This window comes from Dendrobates tinctorius, unplaced genomic scaffold (assembly GCF_039654945.1).
Source record: "Dendrobates tinctorius isolate UK_male_01 unplaced genomic scaffold, ASM3965494v1 ptg000015l, whole genome shotgun sequence".
NCBI classification, from domain to species: Eukaryota; Metazoa; Chordata; class Amphibia; order Anura; family Dendrobatidae; genus Dendrobates; species Dendrobates tinctorius.
In genome coordinates, this window is record NW_027361683.1 from 31,471,498 (window position 1) to 31,492,093 (window position 20,596).

A 20,596-nucleotide genomic window follows, 5' to 3' on the forward strand; every position below is an offset into this window, starting at 1 on the left:
GAGGATGCTTCTTGGGGCAAGAAAACATGTGGGCGTGCCAAGGTCAGGTACAGGGTTTGTGCATGACTGGAGGGATGTGAATTTGCCAGAAAGTGCTCCTCCACCCACCACTGGCAGTGCAGCATTGATATCTGGGACATTGGCCCACATGTGTGACTATGCCTTGCGGATTCTAAAAAGGGACTCCCGCATTGCCAAAATGATGAGGGATGACGACTATTGGTTGGCCTGCATCCTCGTTCCACGCTATAAAGGCAAATTACACAACATCATGCCACAGGAGAACCTAGAGCTAATATTAGCTAACAAACAAGCAACTCTGGTAAACAGGTTGTTTGAGGCATTCCCAGTACACAGCAGCAGAGCTGGTTCTCCCACGAGCCGTAGTGGGCAAAATGGAAGAGGTGTTCATGGTGCACACAGCCGAACTGGCGTTGAAGACAGAGGTTTCCTGACCATGTTGTGGTCTGATTTCTCAAGTCCCGCGCACACGACAGCTAATTCAGAATTGATTGCAAGTGAGCAGTTGTCAAGTATGGTTACAAACTACTTCTCTTGCCATATCGAGGTTCTCCCTCACAGGTCATTCCCCTTTGATTATTGGGCCTCAAAACTGGACACATGGCCTGAATTGGCACAATATGCCTTACAGGAGCTCGCTTGCCCTGCTGCTAGTGTGCTATCTGAAAGAGTCTTCAGTGCTGCTGGATCAATCCTGACAGAAAAAAGGACCCGTCTGTTGACCCAAAATGTTGATGATCTAACCTTCATTAAAATGAACCATGCATAGGTTTCAAAAGATTTTGTCCCACCCTCCCCTGATAACACATAGGTTGCCAGAAAAAAGGCTCGCTTTTGTCCTCCTCTTCCTCTGACTTCTCCAATTCCTCCATTTGCAGCAGCTGAAAGTCCAGCCCACACATCAACATCTGCCATTTTTTAAACCACCCTAAATGGGCTGCCCCCCCATCCCAGGCCTGGGGTCAACACCTGCGGCACCCAGGCAAGTGCTGTTGCCCTGAACAGGTGTGTGGGCCCACCCTTGGGTGATGGCACTGGCACAGGGCCTCTCATAGTATAATAAAGTGTCTCTGACGGTGGGGGGGCCCACTCACCGTCGGACACACTGGCGTACTATGAGGGGCCCTGTGCCAGTGCTGGCGCCCATGAGTGGGTCCCCCCTGCTTGCTCAGGGACACAGCACTTGCAATACTTACCTCTCCCTGCTCCACCGCTGTGTAGTCTGGCAAGTTAAATCCGTCACAGGGATGACACTACAAATTTGGTGTACTGATTGATGATGGTTAAGATGTAGCTATGTCCTGTCCTGCTGGCCTCTACCTTCAGATAACCAATGGCTACCATTTGTAATGGACGTCAACTCCCAATCGGATGTAGTGGTGCTTTATGATCAACTTTCATATTTTTCATAGTCACAGACATGTGACATTCCTGCCACCATTTTTCAACGTCTCCTCTCATGCCAATCCAATAGAATCCCCTATGGCCTGTGGCTTGTGTGTTTTGCACTTCAAAGTGACCAGACAGATCATGATAGGCAGTGAGGACCATGTCTACAGCTCTCCCTGTGACCACAATTTGATGGAGATGAGTTACGGTGATGGGATCGACGCTACTGCGATACAGTAACCCTTTCTTCACTAATTTGCGTTTTAGCTGTATCCACAGTCAAAGTTATTGAGGGTCAGCATCGCCTCTGCGAATTCACCCAGGAGGTTAACCCGTGATTACTAGAGTTGAGCGAAATGGGTCGGTCAAATTCAAAAAACGCCAACTTTAGCTAAAGTCGGGTTTCGCCGATCGAAACCCGATCATAGTGTGAGGTTGGCCATGAGGTCGCCGAGCTGAGTGCCAAAGTCGCGTTTCAAATAATGCTTCCAGCACCTTTTCTCAGCCAATGAAGGTGGACGCACACTGTGGGCAACACGATGACATGGGCAGCGGCCACCATCATCTTAGAGAAGGGCATTGAAGTGATTTGCTGGCTTTGTGTGGCGTCACAGTGGGTATAAAATGCCATGACCGCCGACCGCTATCTTACTTCTGCCGATCTTAGAATAGGGAGAGGTGCTGCTGCTGATTCTGAATAGGGAGAGCGTTAGGCAGGGAAGAACAAAAAGAAAGAGCTTCTGCTGATAGAGCTTTTTACTGTACAGTTAGTGTGCAGTGAAAGGGGAGGATTTTTGTTGTGTGCAGCAGCGCTGGTGGTGATTAGGCTGCCTTTTAAGGCTACCTGATAGCTGCATTGTTGTGTGCACACTGCTGTTCAAACTGCTTTTTTTCAAAGCACTTCAACTTTTATTATTTTGTTCTGGTGAGTTACCGAGCGTTCATTTTTTCACACACTGTATAGCGGTGTATGCTCCTCACACACTACCGTGTACCGGCTGGTATCACGGACAAATAGAAGCTATCTGGGTGTGACTCAGGAAAAACAAGTCGAGGAGATTTTCCATTTTTCCAGACCTACATCTTATAGAGCTGTCCGCATTTCAAACAGTTTCATATATCTGCTGTTTGATAATGGTCAAAACTAGACAGAGACAGCGTGTGTCAGTCAGTATACAAATAGACGGAGATTGACAAATTTCCATACAGACACCGTATAGCAGTGTACGCTCCTCACACACTACCGTGTACTGTCTGATATCACGGACAAATAGAAGCTATCTGGGTGTGACTTTGGAAAAACAAGTCAAGGAGATTTTCCATTTTTCCAGACCTACACCTTAGAGAACTGTCCGCTTTTCAACCAGTTTTGTATATCTGCTGTTTGATTATGGTCAAAACTAGACAGAGACAGTGTGTGTCAGTCCATATACAAATAGACGGAGATTGACAAATTTTTATACAGACACCGTATAGCGGTGTACGCTCCTCACACACTACCATGTACTGGCTGGTATCACAGACAAATACAAGCTATCTGTGTGTGACTCTGGAAAAACAAGCTGAGGAGATTTTCCATTTTTCCAGACCTACACCTTAGAGAGCTGTCCGCTTTTCAAACAGTTTTGTATATCTGCTGTTTGATGACTGTCAAAACTAGACAGAGACAGCGTGTGTCACTCCGTATACAAATAGACGGAGATTGACAAATTTCAATACAGACACCGCATAGCGGTGTACGCTCCTCACACACTACCGTGTACCGCCTTGTATCACAGACAAATAGAAGCTATCTGTGTGTGACTTTGGAAAAACAAGCCAAGGAGATTTTCCATTTTTCCAGACCTACACCTTAGAGAGCTGTCCGCTTTTCAAACAGTTTCGTATATCTGCTGTTTGATAATGGTCAAAACTAAACAGAGACAGCGTGTTTCACTCCATATACAAATAGACGGAGATTGACAATTTTCCATACAGACACCGTATAGCGGTGTACGCTCCTGACACACTACCGTGTACTGGCTTGTATCACAGACAAATACAAGCTATCTGTGTGTGACTCTGGAAAAACAAGCTGAGGAGATTTTCCATTTTTCCAGACCTACACCTTAGAGAGCTGTCCTCTTTTCAAACAGTTTTGTATATCTGCTGTTTGATTATGGTCAAAAATAGACAGAGACAGCGTGGGTCAGTCCGTATACAAATAGACAGAGATTGACAAATTTCCATACAGACACCGTATAGCGATGTACGCTCCTTACACACTACCGTGTACCACCTTGTATCACGGACAAATAGAAGCTATCTGTGTGTGACTCTGGAAAACAAGCCAAGGAGATTTTCCCTTTTTCCAGACCTACACCTTAGAGAGCTGTCCGCTTTTCAAACCGTTTCGTATATCTGCTGTTTGATGACGGTCAAAACTAGACAGAGAGAGCGTGTGTCACTCCGTATACAAATAAACAGAGATTGACAATTTTCCATAAAGACACCGCATAGCGGTGTACGCTCTTCACACATTACTGTGTACAGGCTGGTATCACATACAAATACAAGCTATCTGTGTGTGACTCAGGAAAAACAAGCCGAGGAGATTTTCCATTTTTCAAGACCTACACCTTATAGAGCTGTCCGCTTTTCAAATAGTTTTGTATATCTGCTGTTTGATTATGGTCAAAACTAGACAGAGACAGCATGTGTCACTCCGTATACAAATAGACGGAGATTGACAATTTTTCATACAGACACCGTATAGAGCTGTCCGATTCTCAAACAGTTTTGTATATCTGCCGTTCGCATTACAGTCACATCTATACAGAGTCAGCGTGTGTGTGTGACACTCCGTAAATACATATACGGAGATTGTTAGTTACACAAAAAATGCATACAGCTGTACACTTCTGATACAGTTTCGTATATCTGCTTGTTGGATTACGGTCAAATACATACTGGGAGAGCGTCTGTGACTAACAAAATATATACGTAGATTTAATTTTTTTTAATACACCTTACACAGCTGGATGCTCCTTATTCAGTACCATCTTTCTGCTGGTATTTTTGGTACATTTTCCCAAACATGAGGAAGTATGGTGGAAGAGTCCATGAACATGGGCAGGGGGTCGCAGCTGGTACTGATGGTGGTGGTGCATCGGCTGGTTCTGGCAAAAGCAAAATAGCAGCTAAGGCAGGAAGTGTTGAGCCTGCGTCTTCGTCTGGCCCAAGAAGGCCTGTAAGGTTCCCTTTTCTTGGAGTAGGAAAACTGCTTTTAAAGTCGGAGCAGCTCTTTTGCCTCCTCTACTGAACATTCGAAACCTGCAAGCACGGAGTCGTCAGTGCAGGGTTCTGGTCAGGAAAAACACCTTTCCTTGTGTCCTTCACCCCCACCAAAAGTTAAGGATGCGACAGCCCACACTTCAGATTACTCTATGGATCTCTTTTCACATAACATGCCTGGGTTATCCAGTCAAATCCTGAATTCCCCAGTCCAAGATGAATATGACATGGAGTGCACTGATGCACAGCCACTGCTAGATGATTCTGCTGGTACATTGACCCAGAACACTACATTGCCCTCGCAGTCTACTGAGCCAGAATCTGACCCTGATGAAACTCAGGTGCCCCTTCCCGCATACTATACCACCTTACACGGTGACACAGAGGAAGGTAAAGAGGAAGGTGCAGATGACTTTGAAGAGGAGGTGATGGACGACCCAGTTCTTGACCCGGATTGGCATCCACTGGGGGAGGAGGGTGGTGCTGGCAATAGTTCAGATAAGGAGAAGGATCCGCAGCAGGCATTGACATCGCAGCAGCGGTTATCTGGCAGGCCTGTTGCTGTCCAAAAACGTGGACCAAAAACTAAAAGAGTTGCAGGACAGCTTGGCCAACTTAGCACAACGTGCAAGGCCAGAAAATGAATACCATAGTAGGAAGAGTGCAGTGTGGCACTTCTTTGTCCAAAATCCTACTGATGAGGAAAAGGTTACCTGTAAGAAGTGCGGAAGGACCTTTAGCCGAGGTAAACAGCTCAGAAATTTGAATACCAGTTGCATGCTTAGACATTTAATCAACATGCATTTGCAAGCGTGGACGGACTACAAAACCTCAGGTACCACATGTGCACCTGCTGCGACTGAAGGTAGCCAGCAACGCACCATCGCTTCCCCCACTGTAAGACCACCGCCGCCGTTAAGCACACCACCAGCACTAAATGTGGAGGTGTCGTCACAAGGCCAAAGCACTCAGGGAATCACAATGGTTTTGCAACACAACACTGAATCTAGGCCATCACCACAAATACCATCACCAACCCCCTCTCACTCCGTCCGGTCCACCGCTTCTTTTCCCATATGCAGCTTTCCAGTCCAGCACACCCTACCAGACACTCTGAGTAGGACAAGAAAGTACTCATCCTCTCATCCGCCTACACTGTGTTTGAACGCCTACATTGCCAAACTAATCTCATTAGAGATGATGCCCTACCGTTTGGTTGAAAGCGAAGCTTTCCGCGAGCTCATGGCCTACGCTGTCCCACGCTATGACCTACCTAGTCGGCACTTCTTTTCTCGAAAAGCCATCCCTGCCCTCCACCGGCATGTGAAAGACCGCAATGTCCATGCACTCAAACAGTCAGTGATTGGAAAGGTGCACCTCATAACAGATGCATGGACCAGTAGGCATGGCCATGGCCGTTACGCCTCCATCACTGCACACTGGGTTAATGTGGTGGATGCAGGCTCCAAAGGGGACAACGGCGGTGGAACAGAGCTGCCTAGCCCACGGTATAGGAAACAGTTGGTTGTAGGCTTTCGACCCTCCTCCTCCATAAGTGAAAGCTCATCCACAGAGTGCAGTCGCACAAGCACTCCATCCGCAGCTGGCAGAGTTGCACACGAGGTGTCCCACTATTGAACAGCTAGTGGTAAGCATCAGCAGGCTGTGTTAAAGATGATGTCTTTGGGCGACAACAGACACACTGCAGAGGTACTGACTGACTATTTGCAGTGACAAACTAAGTCTTGGCTGGGCAGTCTACATCTTGAGCCAGGCAAGGTAGTCAGTGATAACGGCCGTAATTTTGTGGCAGCCATAGCCCGTGCAAAACTCACACACACACACCTTGCCTTGCTCACACTTTGAACCTGGTGGTGCAGTGCTTCCTTAATAATTATCCGGAGTTAACATCACTGCTCCATAAGGTGTGAAGACTGTGCTCGCACATCCGTCGCTCGGCCGTATGCTCCGGTCGTATGCAGAAGCTGCAGCGATTGCCCCACCTCCCCAAGCACCGCCTAATCATAGACGTTGCAACAAGGTGGAACTCCACCCAGCACATGGTTGAGAGGCTGTGCGAACAGAGGCAGGCTGTAATGCATTTGTGGGAGGATACACTGGCTGGCAGTTTGAGGGACGACATGGAATTGTTGGGTGTGCAGTGGTCAAAGCTGAAAGACCTCTGTAAAGTCCTTCAGTGTTTTGAGGACTGCACACAGCTGGTAAGCGCAGATGACGCCATCATAAGCATGAGCTTCCCACTTATGCGTCTGCTCATGCAAAGTTTGACGCACTTTAACGATCTGGCATCTGCAGCAGAGGAGGAGGAACAGTAGGAAGAGGAGGAGGAGGGAAGCCTTGCTGACAGTCAGCCATTGTCTGGTCAGGGAACTGTCCTGGATGAGGTGGAGGAAGAAGAGGATGAGGGGGATGATTATTTTGGGCAGGAGGATGCTTCTCAGGGGGCAAGAGAAAATGTTGGCGTTCCAAGGTCAGGTACAGTGTTTGTGTGTGACTGTAGGGATTTGGATTTGCCAGAAAGTGCTCCTCCACCCAGCAGTGGCAGTGCATTATTGACACCTGGACCCCCGCATTGCCAAAATGATGAAGGATGATGGCTACTGGCTGGCCAGCATCCTTGATCCACGCTTCAAAGGCAAATTATACAACATCATGCCACAGGAGAACCTAGAGATAATATTGGCTAACAAACAAGCAACTCTGGTAAACCATTTATTTGAGGCTTTCCCAGCACACAGCAGCGGTGCTGGCTCTCCCATGAGCCGTAGTGAACACAATGGAAGAGGTGTTCATGGTGCACACCGCCAAAGTGACGTTGTAGACAGGGGTTTAATGACCATGTTGTGCAATGATTTCTCAAGTACCGCTCACACGACTGCTGATACTGCATCAATTAAAAGTGAGGGGAGACAGCAGTTGTCAACTATGGTTACCAACTAGTTCTCCTCCCATATCGATGTTCTCCCTCACAGGTCATTTCCCTTTGTCTATTGGGCCTGTAAACTGGACACCTGGCCTGAATTGGCACAATATGCCTTACAGGAGCTCGCTTGTCCTGCTGCTAGTGTGCTATCCGAAAGAGTCTTCAGTGCTGCTGGATCAATCCTGACAGAAAAAAGGACCCGTCTGTCGACCCAAAATGTTGATGATCTAACCTTCATTAAAATGAAGCATGCATGGGTTTCAAAGGATTTTGTCCCACCTTCCCCTGCTGACACGTAGGTTGCCAGAAAAATGTCTCGCATTTGTCCTCCTCTTCCTCAGACTTCTCCAATTCCTCCATTTGCAGCTGCTGAATGTCCAACATCAACACATGCCATTTTTTCAACCTCCCTAACTGGGCTGCCTCCCCCCCAGGGCTGGGATCACCACCTGGCGCACGCACCCGTGCGAGTGCCGATGCCCTGGACAGGTGGGTTGGCATACTCTTGGGCGACGGCACTGGCACAGGGTCCCTCATAGTACAATCAAGAGTCTCTGACGGTGGGGGTGCACACCCGCCGTCAGACACACCGGCGTACTGTGAGGGGCCCTGTGCCAGTACCGCCGCCCACGAGTGGGCCCCCCTGCATGCTCAGGGCCCCAGCACTTGCAATACTTACCTCTCCCTGCCCCACTGCTGTGTAGTATGGGCTGTTAAATCCTTCACTGGGACTGCCAATACAAATTTGGTGAACTGATAGATGATGGTTAAGACGTAGCTATGCCCTGTCCTGCTGGGCTCTATCTTCAGATGATCAATGGCTTCCATTTGTTATGGACATCGACTCACAATGAGATGCAGTGGTGGTTTATCATCAGCTTTCACGGTTTTCCTACTCACAGACATGTGACATTCCTGCCCACATTTTTAAATGTGTCCTCTCATGCCAATCCAATAGAATCGCCTACAGCCTGTGGCTTCTGTCTTTTGCACTCCAAAGTTACCTGACAGATCATGATAGGCAGTGAGTGAGGGCAATGTCTACATCTCTCCCTGTGATCACAATTTGATGTAGATGAGTAACAGTGATGGGATCCACGGTACGGCAATACAGCAAACCTTTCTTCACAAAGAACTGTTTTCGCTGTCTCCACAGACAAAGTAATTGAGGGTCAGCATCGCCTCTGAGAATTCTCCCGGGAGTTTTTCCCTTGATTAGTAATTCCAAAATTTCTGCAATCACTTGACTTTCCGTCTGTACTTGTATCCATCTCGTTTCCTCTTGCGGAGAGTCTGGACTGTCTTACTGAGACTGAAATATATATGAAGATTGAAAAATACCCCAACAGTGTATACTGGTGTCCGCTTCGAATACATTCCCCTTTTTCTACTTTTTAGATTCTTGTCTACTCCATACTGAGGTTGTGAGTGTATTTGTCGGACTCCGGAAATATACACAGAGATTTTTAATGTTTAAACTATGCTATATACACTTGGTATACAGTGATACTGTACCCTTTCTCAACTTTCTACAATCTTGTCGAATCAATACTGGGCCTGAGACCGTCTGAGTCTGCCTCATAATATATAGACATAGATTTTTAATGTGTAAACTATGCTACATATATACCTGTTATCCGGTGATACTGTACCCTTTCTCAACTTTCAACAATCTTGTCAAATCCGTACTGGGCCTGAGACCGTCTGAGTCTGCCTCCTGATATATAGACATAGATTTTTAATGTGTAAACTATGCTACATATATATCTGTTATCCGGTGATACTGTACCCTTTCTCAACTTTCTACAATCTTGTCGAATCCATACTGGGCCTGAGACCGTCTGAGTCTGCCTCCTGATTAGAGATGAGCGGTGTTCGAGTCGACCTGTTCGCCAAGTTCAAATTCGTTTTTTTGGGTGGTGTTCGAGCCGTTCGTCAAACTCAGACACTTTGCTTAAAATTCGGCTGTTCGAGGTTCCGTTCGAGAATGGTTCGTTCACCAAAAGCGTAACTTTATTTTCACATTAATAATGGTTTTCAATGTTACTAGACAGTTTCATGGCATAACCATAGACACAGAAAAGAAAAGCGATCAAAAAAGGTCCAAAAAACTAGATAATTCAAAAGATAAAACATTGAATCTTTATTGAAATATGACCAAGGTACAGGGAAAGTGAGAACAAGTCAAACATGACCATGGTAGCACAAGGGCGACAAAGTGGGGCATACATTGGGCTTATGGACAGTGTAGGGGAAAGCAAATTGCTTAGGCATTGTTATGTTGGCAACATTGAAAATATAGCACCCATCCCCAAAATACACATATTATAAATACCACCCAACAGGATATATTAATATAAAGACACTAAGTCAAGGTATACACATCTTTACCTGTTGGAATGGGAGATGGAGGTCCACCCAGGTATGACCCCCCCAACGCACGTTTCGGCAACTGGCCTTTATCAAGGAGTAATGGGAAACGAGGGAAGTGAGGGATATTTAAGATAGAGTCCACCAATAAGATGGTAGATCACACACATGTGAGAAATCAGGCCAATCATATGGTTAATAGGAATCACTCACAGGGGTGGCGCTTGTAACCATGGTTGCATCACAAAAACCACATAGCTCCATATGACAACAACTCATGTAGCGATATCCAGCAGGAAGAGGGCAGACAAATGCTACATCCAATATTTAATTATAATACAAGAACCATCACTATCCCATAGAGAGTATCACAAAAGATCTCTAATGTATGAACATAGAAAAGCTGCGCCCCGTCCTATATTGATGACATCAGCGGGCACACTAGTAATGGGCAGTAGTAGCGTCAGGACGGCCACTCCCCCTACTGGGTCACATGAGAAAGCACGTCCTGTCATAGTGACGCGGTCACGGAAGAGACCACGTCATGAGCTCCTCCCCTTAAGGACTCAGAGGTGGCGACGCGTCCAACCTTAATGACGCACTCCGTCACCTTGGCAACCCTGGCGGCGGACTACGTCAGCATCGCCCAGTCATGCCCATGTCACCAACTCCTCCCCCCTATGAGTCATATGTGACGCAGCGTCCAACCTTAATGACGCGCTCCGTGACCCTGGCAACCCTGATGGCGGCCAGCGTCGGCATCGTCTGGTCATGACGCCGCAATGGTTAGTCACATGACCCGATGCCGAAAGCCGACCGACATGTGGGAGACAGTGGCGCGTGCGCGTACGGCGGGATCGCCTAACACATATCGGAGAAGCATGTTGATACAAAACATAAACACATACAAGTGTTAATACTGTAACTACAGGAGGAAGAGGGGTCAAAGGCAAGTATAATAATAACAATTAGATAACATAACATTAGTTACTAGTACCTGGAGCAAATGTGGTTATTGGATCATACGTACAACCATATGAGGATTTAGTATAAATATATAGCGCTAACAGGGCATATGCAGACAGAGGAAGAAAGACATAACATGGATATATTATAAGAGCATTATATAATAACATAGATGGAGCATCAATAGAGGTACACCAAAGACCATAGATAGACGATGTACGTTGCCACGAAGATACCCATAGCATTCCTCATCTGAAAGACTCAATATGCCCAAAAGTATCCAAATATGAAAGGGCCATAAGGATTTCCAAAGGTTAAAACACAAACGTGTAAGATTGGAGAACTCTAAGAATAAAAACATACAAAGTTAGAAACTAAAAATAAAACATAAAAACATAGGTCCAAGGCCACAACACGGCCATGTAAACAGATGGAAGCCGTTTAGAGGAATGGAGCAAAACTGATAGCCTCGTTTAGTCCCTTTGGATGAACCGTATCCAATAACCAAATCCAGCGTGTCTCACACTGAAGGAGCCGCTGGGTTAGATTACCGCCACGAACTCCTGGATTGATAGCGTCTATGCCGCGAACGCGGAGCAGCGACGCATCACAATCATGTTTCAATTTAAAATGACGCGGTAAAGTCCTAAGTGTGGCTGGATCATCATGACCGACTGCCGCCTGTAACCCCAATACATGCTCGCGGACTCGAATCTTCAATGGCCGAGTAGTCATGCCTACATATATCAAGTTACAAGGACATAATGCAAAGTAAATGACATACCGGGTAGTACACGATATACGATGCCGAATAGTAAATGTCCTATTCCTTGATGAATTGAAGAACGCGTCCGCCTGATCAATATTGGGGCAGGCGACACATCGGCCAGAGGGAGCACAGCCACACCTAGGACGACTCACGTTCAGGAAAGTATGTTTGGGTTCGGACTGGTAATGGCAATGAACCAAATAATCTTTGAGATTCATAGAACGCCGAATAGTAATACTAGGTTTGTGAGGAATTAACTGGTTCAAAATGGGGTCCGTTTGAAGGATGGGCCAAGCCCTTTGTAAACAACTTCTCATTTTAGAAAATTGAGCGTGATAATTAGTGATAAAGCGAATTTTATTACAAGATCTATTATCTCTCTGCTTGTATAGCAGGGATTGGCGCGTAGACCATCTAGCACGATTGTAAGCTCTCTTAATGGCTCGCCTGCTATAACCCCTCTCCAAGAACCTATCCGAAAGATCCTGGGCTTGGGATTCAAAATCTTTGTCACTGGAACAGATCCTGCGTAAACGCAGGAACTGTCTAATTGGAATCGAATTTATCAGTGATTTGGGGTGAGCTGAGGAGGCATGAAGCAGCATATTGGAAGAAGTTTCCTTCCTAAATATGCTAGTCTGGAGTATGTTATCATTATCTCTCCACACATTGACATCGAGAAAGCTTACCTTGGTCATATCATAATGATATGTTAAATGAATGTTTCTGTCATTTGAGTTTATCCCCTCCATAAAATTGGATAGTTGTACCTCATTTCCCTGCCAGATCAGAAAAATATCGTCGATGTACCGCACCCAAAAGGGGATGCGGTCCATCGACTGATACTGGTCAGACAGGGGGAGGTCCCTCTCCCACAGCCCCAGGAACAGGTTGGCATACGATGGTGCAAAAGATGCCCCCATCGCTGTCCCCTGGAGCTGCAGGTAGAAGGACCCCATGAAGGTAAAAAAATTATGTGTTAGGGAAAACTCAAGCAATTCCAGAACCAAGGAAACAATCTCAGAAGGTAAGTTGGACATATTAAGAAAATATTTTGTAGCTGAGAGTCCATCTTTATGCCGAATGCTGGTGTATAAGGATTCTACATCACCTGTCACCAGCATAGTACCGATGCCAATATGAAGCCCATCAATTCTCTTTAAAAATTCACCCGTGTCCAATAAAAAGGAGGGCAGGCTCTCCACAAGAGGTTGTAGCTTAGAGTCAATCCAACGATTGACTCTTTCCAGGTAGTTACCAGAACCAGAAATAATCGGACGTCCTGGTGGGGCCTCCAGACTCTTGTGTACCTTGGGCAACAGGTAGAATGTTGCAATGGTTGGTTCCTGTACCTTGAGGGAGCCAGCCAATTCCTTAGTGATAACCCCGTTAGAAACAGCTGAATCAAGGATTTTATTTAGTTGTGTTACAAATGACAAAAGAGGGTTAAACGTTAGGCGCTTATAACAGATGTTATTGTTTAGTTGTCGAAAGGCCTCCTTCTCATAAAGGGGTTTGGGCCAAATAACCACGTTTCCCCCTTTGTCAGCTGGCTTTAACACAACATCTGGAAGCCCCCTCAGGACGTCCAATCTACTGCGTTCATCACGACTGAGATTGTCTCTACCAACTCCTCTTGGGATATTCATAAAGTCTCTAGTAACTACCTGGACAAAGAGATCGACAGCTGAACATGATGTAAGAGGAGGGAATTTTTTGGACTTAGTTTTAAGAGATTGAGGAATCTTACCTCCTTCGCCAAATTCGTGCTCGGTGGAAAGATCCTCAAGGTCTTGTAAGGCTAGTTGTTCCGTTTCTGTGGGAAAAAGACTTTGCAAATCAGGGTCAAAAAATGTTTTTTAAAAATCAGGGATCTAGCAAATAGATGTAGATCCTTTAAGCCACAAAGGTGTTGAAATGAGATTTGGGAGAAAAGGTGAGTCCTCTGCTCAATAGTGACAAGTCAGAGTCGGTCAGAACGTGAGAACTAAGATTAATTACCTTATTACTTTTCTTGCGTTCAGGAGACTTGAATTGCATCCGCTTGTAGGGATGGAAATTGACATCTCTCACTCTCTTTGGCCTTGAACCAGACCGTGTTGTTATAGAGGATGTAGACCACTCTGAAGAGTCACTCATAGAGGATAGAGAACCCACTGAAGAGACTCCACGTAAGCCTGGAGCTTTGATATTGGATTTCCTCCAATGATAGACACTCTTATTTGCAAAATCTTTAATATCACGTTGAAATTTGGAGGCCTGAGTTTCATTGATTTTTTTAACACATAAGTCCAAATTCTTCTCAATTCTAGATTCAAAAGCAGCAATCTTCTCAGATGCACATACTGCCTTAAAATTTCGTTCAATATCATCTATTGTTTTAGCAAGGTCTACAATGATCTTAGAATTACGCTCAATTAGCAACTTCATAAAAATTAAGGAGCAGGTACCACAAGCTTCCTCCCAACGTTTGATGAAATCATCATCCTCAATTGGAAAAGAAGGTGTGACCCTAACCCGAAGACCCCTCGGGATCATATTAGAGGAAACATATTTCTCCAAGAAAGCCCTATTCCACCATATTTTGGTGCGTTTTAATAGCAGTTTTTCAATCTCGAGGGCTTGACTATCAAGTGATTGATCCTCAGACAGCTGTGACTCGATCCCACTGGATCCGAATACCTGGTCAATTTGTCCAAGCCAGGCCTTGTCTTTAGCCCGGAAATCCATATCCAAAAAAGCAAAAAAACCTGTGCATAACACAGAAATATTAGAACATAGCCACATTAAGGATAAGCAACCCATAAACACTAATGTATACAATAAAGTAAAGGGTTTAGGGAACATGTGGACAATCGCAAAAACATAACCATAGACACAGAAAAGAAAAGCGATCAAAAAAGGTCCAAAAAACTAGATAATCCAAAGTATTAACTGGGCTAAATGGAGTTAAAAATGGTTCTTACATAAACAGGCGGCACAGCTTGGTTCACGGGTGGGCTCCTCTGCTGAGTAGCAGACACAGTTACTAGGCCCAAAGTATTAACTGGACTATAAGCAATCAAAAACTGGTTCTTTCATAAACAGGCGGCATAGCTAGGTTCACAGGTGGGCTCCTCTGCTGAGTAGCAGACAGTACTACAAGGCCCAAAAGGATTTTCTGGACAAGATGCGGTAAAAAATTATTGGAAACACACACGGTGTAGCTCCTTGACAGGTGTACTACACCGCTGGCTACCAGACACCGCTACTATGCCATGAAACTATAGCCACATTAAGGATAAGCAACCCATAAACACTAATGTATACAATAAAGTAAAGGGTTTAGGGAACATGTGGACAATCGCAAAAACATAACCATAGACACAGAAAAGAAAAGCGATCAAAAAAGGTCCAAAAAACTAGATAATTCAAAAGATAAAACATTGAATCTTTATTGAAATATGACCAAGGTACAGGGAAAGTGAAAACAAGTCAAACATGACCATGGTAGCACAAGGGCGACAAAGTGGGGCATACATTGGGCTTATGGACAGTGTAGGGGAAAGCAAATTGCTTAGGCATTGTTATGTTGGCAACATTGAAAATATAGCACCCATCCCCAAAATACACATATTATAAATACCACCCAACAGGATATATTAATTTCCCTGCCAGACCAGAAAAATATTGTCTGTTAGCGCTATATATTTATACTAAATCCTCATATGGTTGTACGTATGATCCAATAACCACATTTGCTCCAGGCACTAGTAACTAATGTTATGTTATCTAATTGTTATTATTATACTTGCCTTTGACCCCTCTTCCTCCTGTAGTTACAGTATTAACACTTGTATGTGTTTATGTTTTGTATCAACATGCTTCTCCGATATGTGTTAGGCGATCCCGCCGTACGCGCACGCGCCACTGTCTCCCACATGTCGGTCGGCTTTCGGCATCGGGTCATGTGACTAACCATTGCGGCGTCATGACCAGACGATGCCGACGCTGGCCGCCGTCAGGGTTGCCAGGGTGACGGAGCGCGTCATTAAGGTTGGACGCTGCGTCACATATGACTCATAGGGGGGAGGAGTTGGTGACATGGGCATGACTGGGCGATGCTGACGTAGTCCGCCGCCAGGGTTGCCAAGGTGACGGAGTGCGTCATTAAGGTTGGACGCGTCGCCACCTCTGAGTCCTTAAGGGGAGGAGCTCATGACGTGGTCTCTTCCGTGACCGCGTCACTATGACAGGACATGCTTTCTCATGTGACCCAGTAGGGGGAGTGGCCGTCCTGACGCTACTACTGCCCATTACTAGTGTGCCCGCTGATGTCATCAATATAGGACGGGGCGTAGCTTTTCTATGTTCATACATTAGAGATCTTTTGTGATACTCTCTATGGGATAGTGATGGTTCTTGTATTATAATTACATATTGGATGTAGCATTTGTCTGCCCTCTTCCTGCTGGATATCGCTACATGAATTGTTGTCATATGGAGCTATGTGGTTTTTGTGATGCAACCATGGTTACAAGCGCCACCCCTGTGAGTGATTCCTATTAACCATATGATTGGCCTGATTTCTCACATGTGTGTGATCTACCATCTTATTGGTGGACTCTATCTTAAATATCCCTCACTTCCCTCGTTTCCCATTACCCCTTGAGAAAGGCCAGTTGCCGAAACGTGCGTTGGGGGGGTCATACCTGGGTGGACCTCCATCTCCCATTCCAACAGGTAAAGATGTGTATACCTTGACTTAGTGTCTTTATATTAATATATCCTGTTGGGTGGTATTTATAATATGTGTATTTTGGGGATGCGTGCTATATTTTCAATGTTGCCAACATAACAATGCCTAAGCAATTTGCTTTCCCCTACACTGTCCATAAGCCCAATGTATGCCCCACTTTGTCGCCCTTGTGCTACCATGGTCATGTTTGACTTGTTTTCACTTTCCCTGTACCTTGGTCATATTTCAATAAAGATTCAATGTTTTATCTTTTGAATTATCTAGTTTTTTGGACCTTTTTTGATCGCTTTTCTTTTCTGTGTCTATGGTTATGTTTTTGCGATTGTCCACATGTTCCCTAAACCCTTTACTTTATTGTATACATTAGTGTTTATGGGTTGCTTATCCTTAATGTGGCTATGCTCTAATATTTCTGTGTTATGCACGGGTTTTTTTGCTTTTTTGGATATGGATTTCCGGGCTAAAGACAAGGCCTGGCTTGGACAAATTGACCAGGTATTCGGATCCAGTGGGATCGAGTCACAGCTGTCTGAGGATCAATCACTTGATAGTCAAGCCCTCGAGATTGAAAAGCTGCTATTAAAACGCACCAAAATATGGTGGAATAGGGCTTTCTTGGAGAAATATGTTTCCTCTAATATGATCCCGAGGGGGTCTTCGGGTTAGGGTCACACCTTCTTTTCCAATTGAGGATGATGATTTCATCAAACGTTGGGAGGAAGCTTGTGGTACCTGCTCCTTAATTTTTATGAAGTTGCTAATTGAGCGTAATTCTAAGATCATTGTAGACCTTGATGAAACAATAGATGATATTGAACAAAATTTTAAGGCAGTATGTGCATCTGAGAAGATTGCTGCTTTTGAATCTAGAATTGAGAAGAATTTGGACTTATGTGTTAAAAAAATCAATGAAACTCAGGCCTCCAAATTTCAACGTGATATTAAAGATTTTGCAAATAAGAGTGTCTATCATTGGAGGAAATCCAATATCAAAGCTCCAGGCTTACGTGGAGTCTCTTCAGTGGGTTCTCTATCCTCTATGAGTGACTCTTCAGAGTGGTCTACATCCTCTATAACAACACGGTCTGGTTCAAGGCCAAAGAGAGTGAGAGATGTCAATTTCCATCCCTACAAGCGGATGCAATTCAAGTCTCCTGAACGCAAGAAAAGTAATAAGGTAATTAATCTTAGTTCTCACGTTCTGACCGACTCTGACTTGTCACTATTGAGCAGAGGACTCACCTTTTCTCCCAAATCTCATTTCAACACCTTTGTGGCCATAAAGGATCTACATCTATTTGCTAGATCCCTGATTTTTAAAAAACATTTTTTTGACCCTGATTTGCAAAGTCTTTTTCCCACAGAAACGGAACAACTAGCCTTACAAGACCTTGAGGATCTTTCCACCGAGCACGAATTTGGCGAAGGAGGTAAGATTCCTCAATCTCTTAAAACTAAGTCCAAAAAATTCCCTCCTCTTACATCATGTTCAGCTGTCGATCTCTTTGTCCAGGTAGTTACTAGAGACTTTATGAATATCCCAAGAGGAGTTGGTAGAGACAATCTCAGTCGTGATGAACGCAGTAGATTGGACGTCCTGAGGGGGCTTCCAGATGTTGTGTTAAAGCCAGCTGACAAAGGGGGAAACGTGGTTATTTGGCCCAAACCCCTTTATGAGAAGGAGGCCTTTCGACAACTAAACAATAACATCTGTTATAAGCGCCTAAAGTTTAACCCTCTTTTGTCATTTGTAACACAACTAAATAAAATCCTTGATTCAGCTGTTTCTAACGGGGTTATCACTAAGGAATTGGCTGGCTCCCTCAAGGTACAGGAACCAACCATTGCAACATTCTACCTGTTGCCCAAGGTACACAAGAGTCTGGAGGCCCCACCAGGACGTCCGATTATTTCTGGTTCTGGTAACTACCTGGAAAGAGTCAATCGTTGGATTGACTCTAAGCTACAACCTCTTGTGGAGAGCCTGCCCTCCTTTTTATTGGACACGGGTGAATTTTTAAAGAGAATTGATGGGCTTCATATTGGCATCGGTACTATGCTGGTGACAGGTGATGTAGAATCCTTATACACCAGCATTCGGCATAAAGATGGACTCTCAGCTACAAAATATTTTCTTAATATGTCCAACTTACCTTCTGAGATTGTTTCCTTGGTTCTGGAATTGCTTGAGTTTTCCCTAACACATAATTTTTTTACCTTCATGGGGTCCTTCTACCTGCAGCTCCAGGGGACAGCGATGGGGGCATCTTTTGCACCATCGTACGCCAACCTGTTCCTGGGGCTGTGGGAGAGGGACCTCCCCCTGTCTGACCAGTATCAGTCGATGGACCGCATCCCCTTTTGGGTGCGGTACATCGACGATATTTTTCTGGTCTGGCAGGGAAATGAGGTACAACTATCCAATTTTATGGAGGGGATAAACTCAAATGACAGAAACATTCATTTAACATCTCATTATGATATGACCAAGGTAAGCTTTCTCGATGTCAATGTGTGGAGAGATAATGATAACATACTCCAGACTAGCATATTTAGGAAGGAAACTTCTTCCAATATGCTGCTTCATGCCTCCTCAGCTCACCCCAAATCACTGATAAATTCGATTCCAATTGGACAGTTCCTGCGTTTACGCAGGATCTGTTCCAGTGACAAAGATTTTGAATCCCAAGCCCAGGATCTTTCGGATAGGTTCTTGGAGAGGGGTTATAGCAGGCGAGCCATTAAGAGAGCTTACAATCGTGCTAGATGGTCTACGCGCCAATCCCTGCTATACAAGCAGAGAGATAATAGATCTTGTAATAAAATTCGCTTTATCACTAATTATCACGCTCAATTTTCTAAAATGAGAAGTTGTTTACAAAGGGCTTGGCCCATCCTTCAAACGGACCCCATTTTGAACCAGTTAATTCCTCACAAACCTAGTATTACTATTCGGCGTTCTATGAATCTCAAAGATTATTTGGTTCATAGCCATTACCAGTCCGAACCCAAACATACTTTCCTGAACGTGAGTCGTCCTAGGTGTGGCTGTGCTCCCTCTGGCCGATGTGTCGCCTGCCCCAATATTGATCAGGCGGACGCGTTCTTCAATTCATCAAGGAATAGGACATTTACTATTCGGCATCGTATATCGTGTACTACCCGGTATGTCATTTACTTTGCATTATGTCCTTGTAACTTGATATATGTAGGCATGACTACTCGGCCATTGAAGATTCGAGTCCGCGAGCATGTATTGGGGATTCAGGCGGCAGTCGGTCATGATGATCCAGCCACACTTAGGACTTTACCGCGTCATTTTAAATTGAAACATGATTGTGATGCGTCGCTCCGCGTTCGCGGCATAGACGCTATCAATCCAGGAGTTCGTGGCGGTAATCTAACCCAGCGACTCCTTCAGTGTGAGACACGCTGGATTTGGTTATTGGATACGGTTCATCCAAAGGGACTAAACGAGGCTATCAGTTTTGCTCCATTCCTCTAAACGGCTTCCATCTGTTTACATGGCCGTGTTGTGGTCTTGGACCTATGTTTTTATGTTTTATTTTTAGTTTCTAACTTTGTATGTTTTTATTCTTAGAGTTCTCCAATCTTACACGTTTGTGTTTTAACCTTTGGAAATCCTTATGGCCCTTTCATATTTGGATACTTTTGGGCATATAGAGTCTTTCAGATGAGGAATGCTATGGGTATCTTCGTGGCAACGTACATCGTCTATCTATGGTCTTTGGTGTACCTCTATTGATGCTCCATCTATGTTATTATATAATGCTCTTATAATATATCCATGTTATGTCTTTCTTCCTCTGTCTGCATATGCCCTGTTAGCGCTATATATTTATACTAAATCCTCATATGGTTGTACGTATGATCCAATAACCACATTTGCTCCAGGCACTAGTAACTAATGTTATGTTATCTAATTGTTATTATTATACTTGCCTTTGACCCCTCTTCCTCCTGTAGTTACAGTATTAACACTTGTATGTGTTTATGTTTTGTATCAACATGCTTCTCCGATATGTGTTAGGCGATCCTGCCGTACGCGCACGCGCCACTGTCTCCCACATGTCGGTCGGCTTTCGGCATCGGGTCATGTGACTAA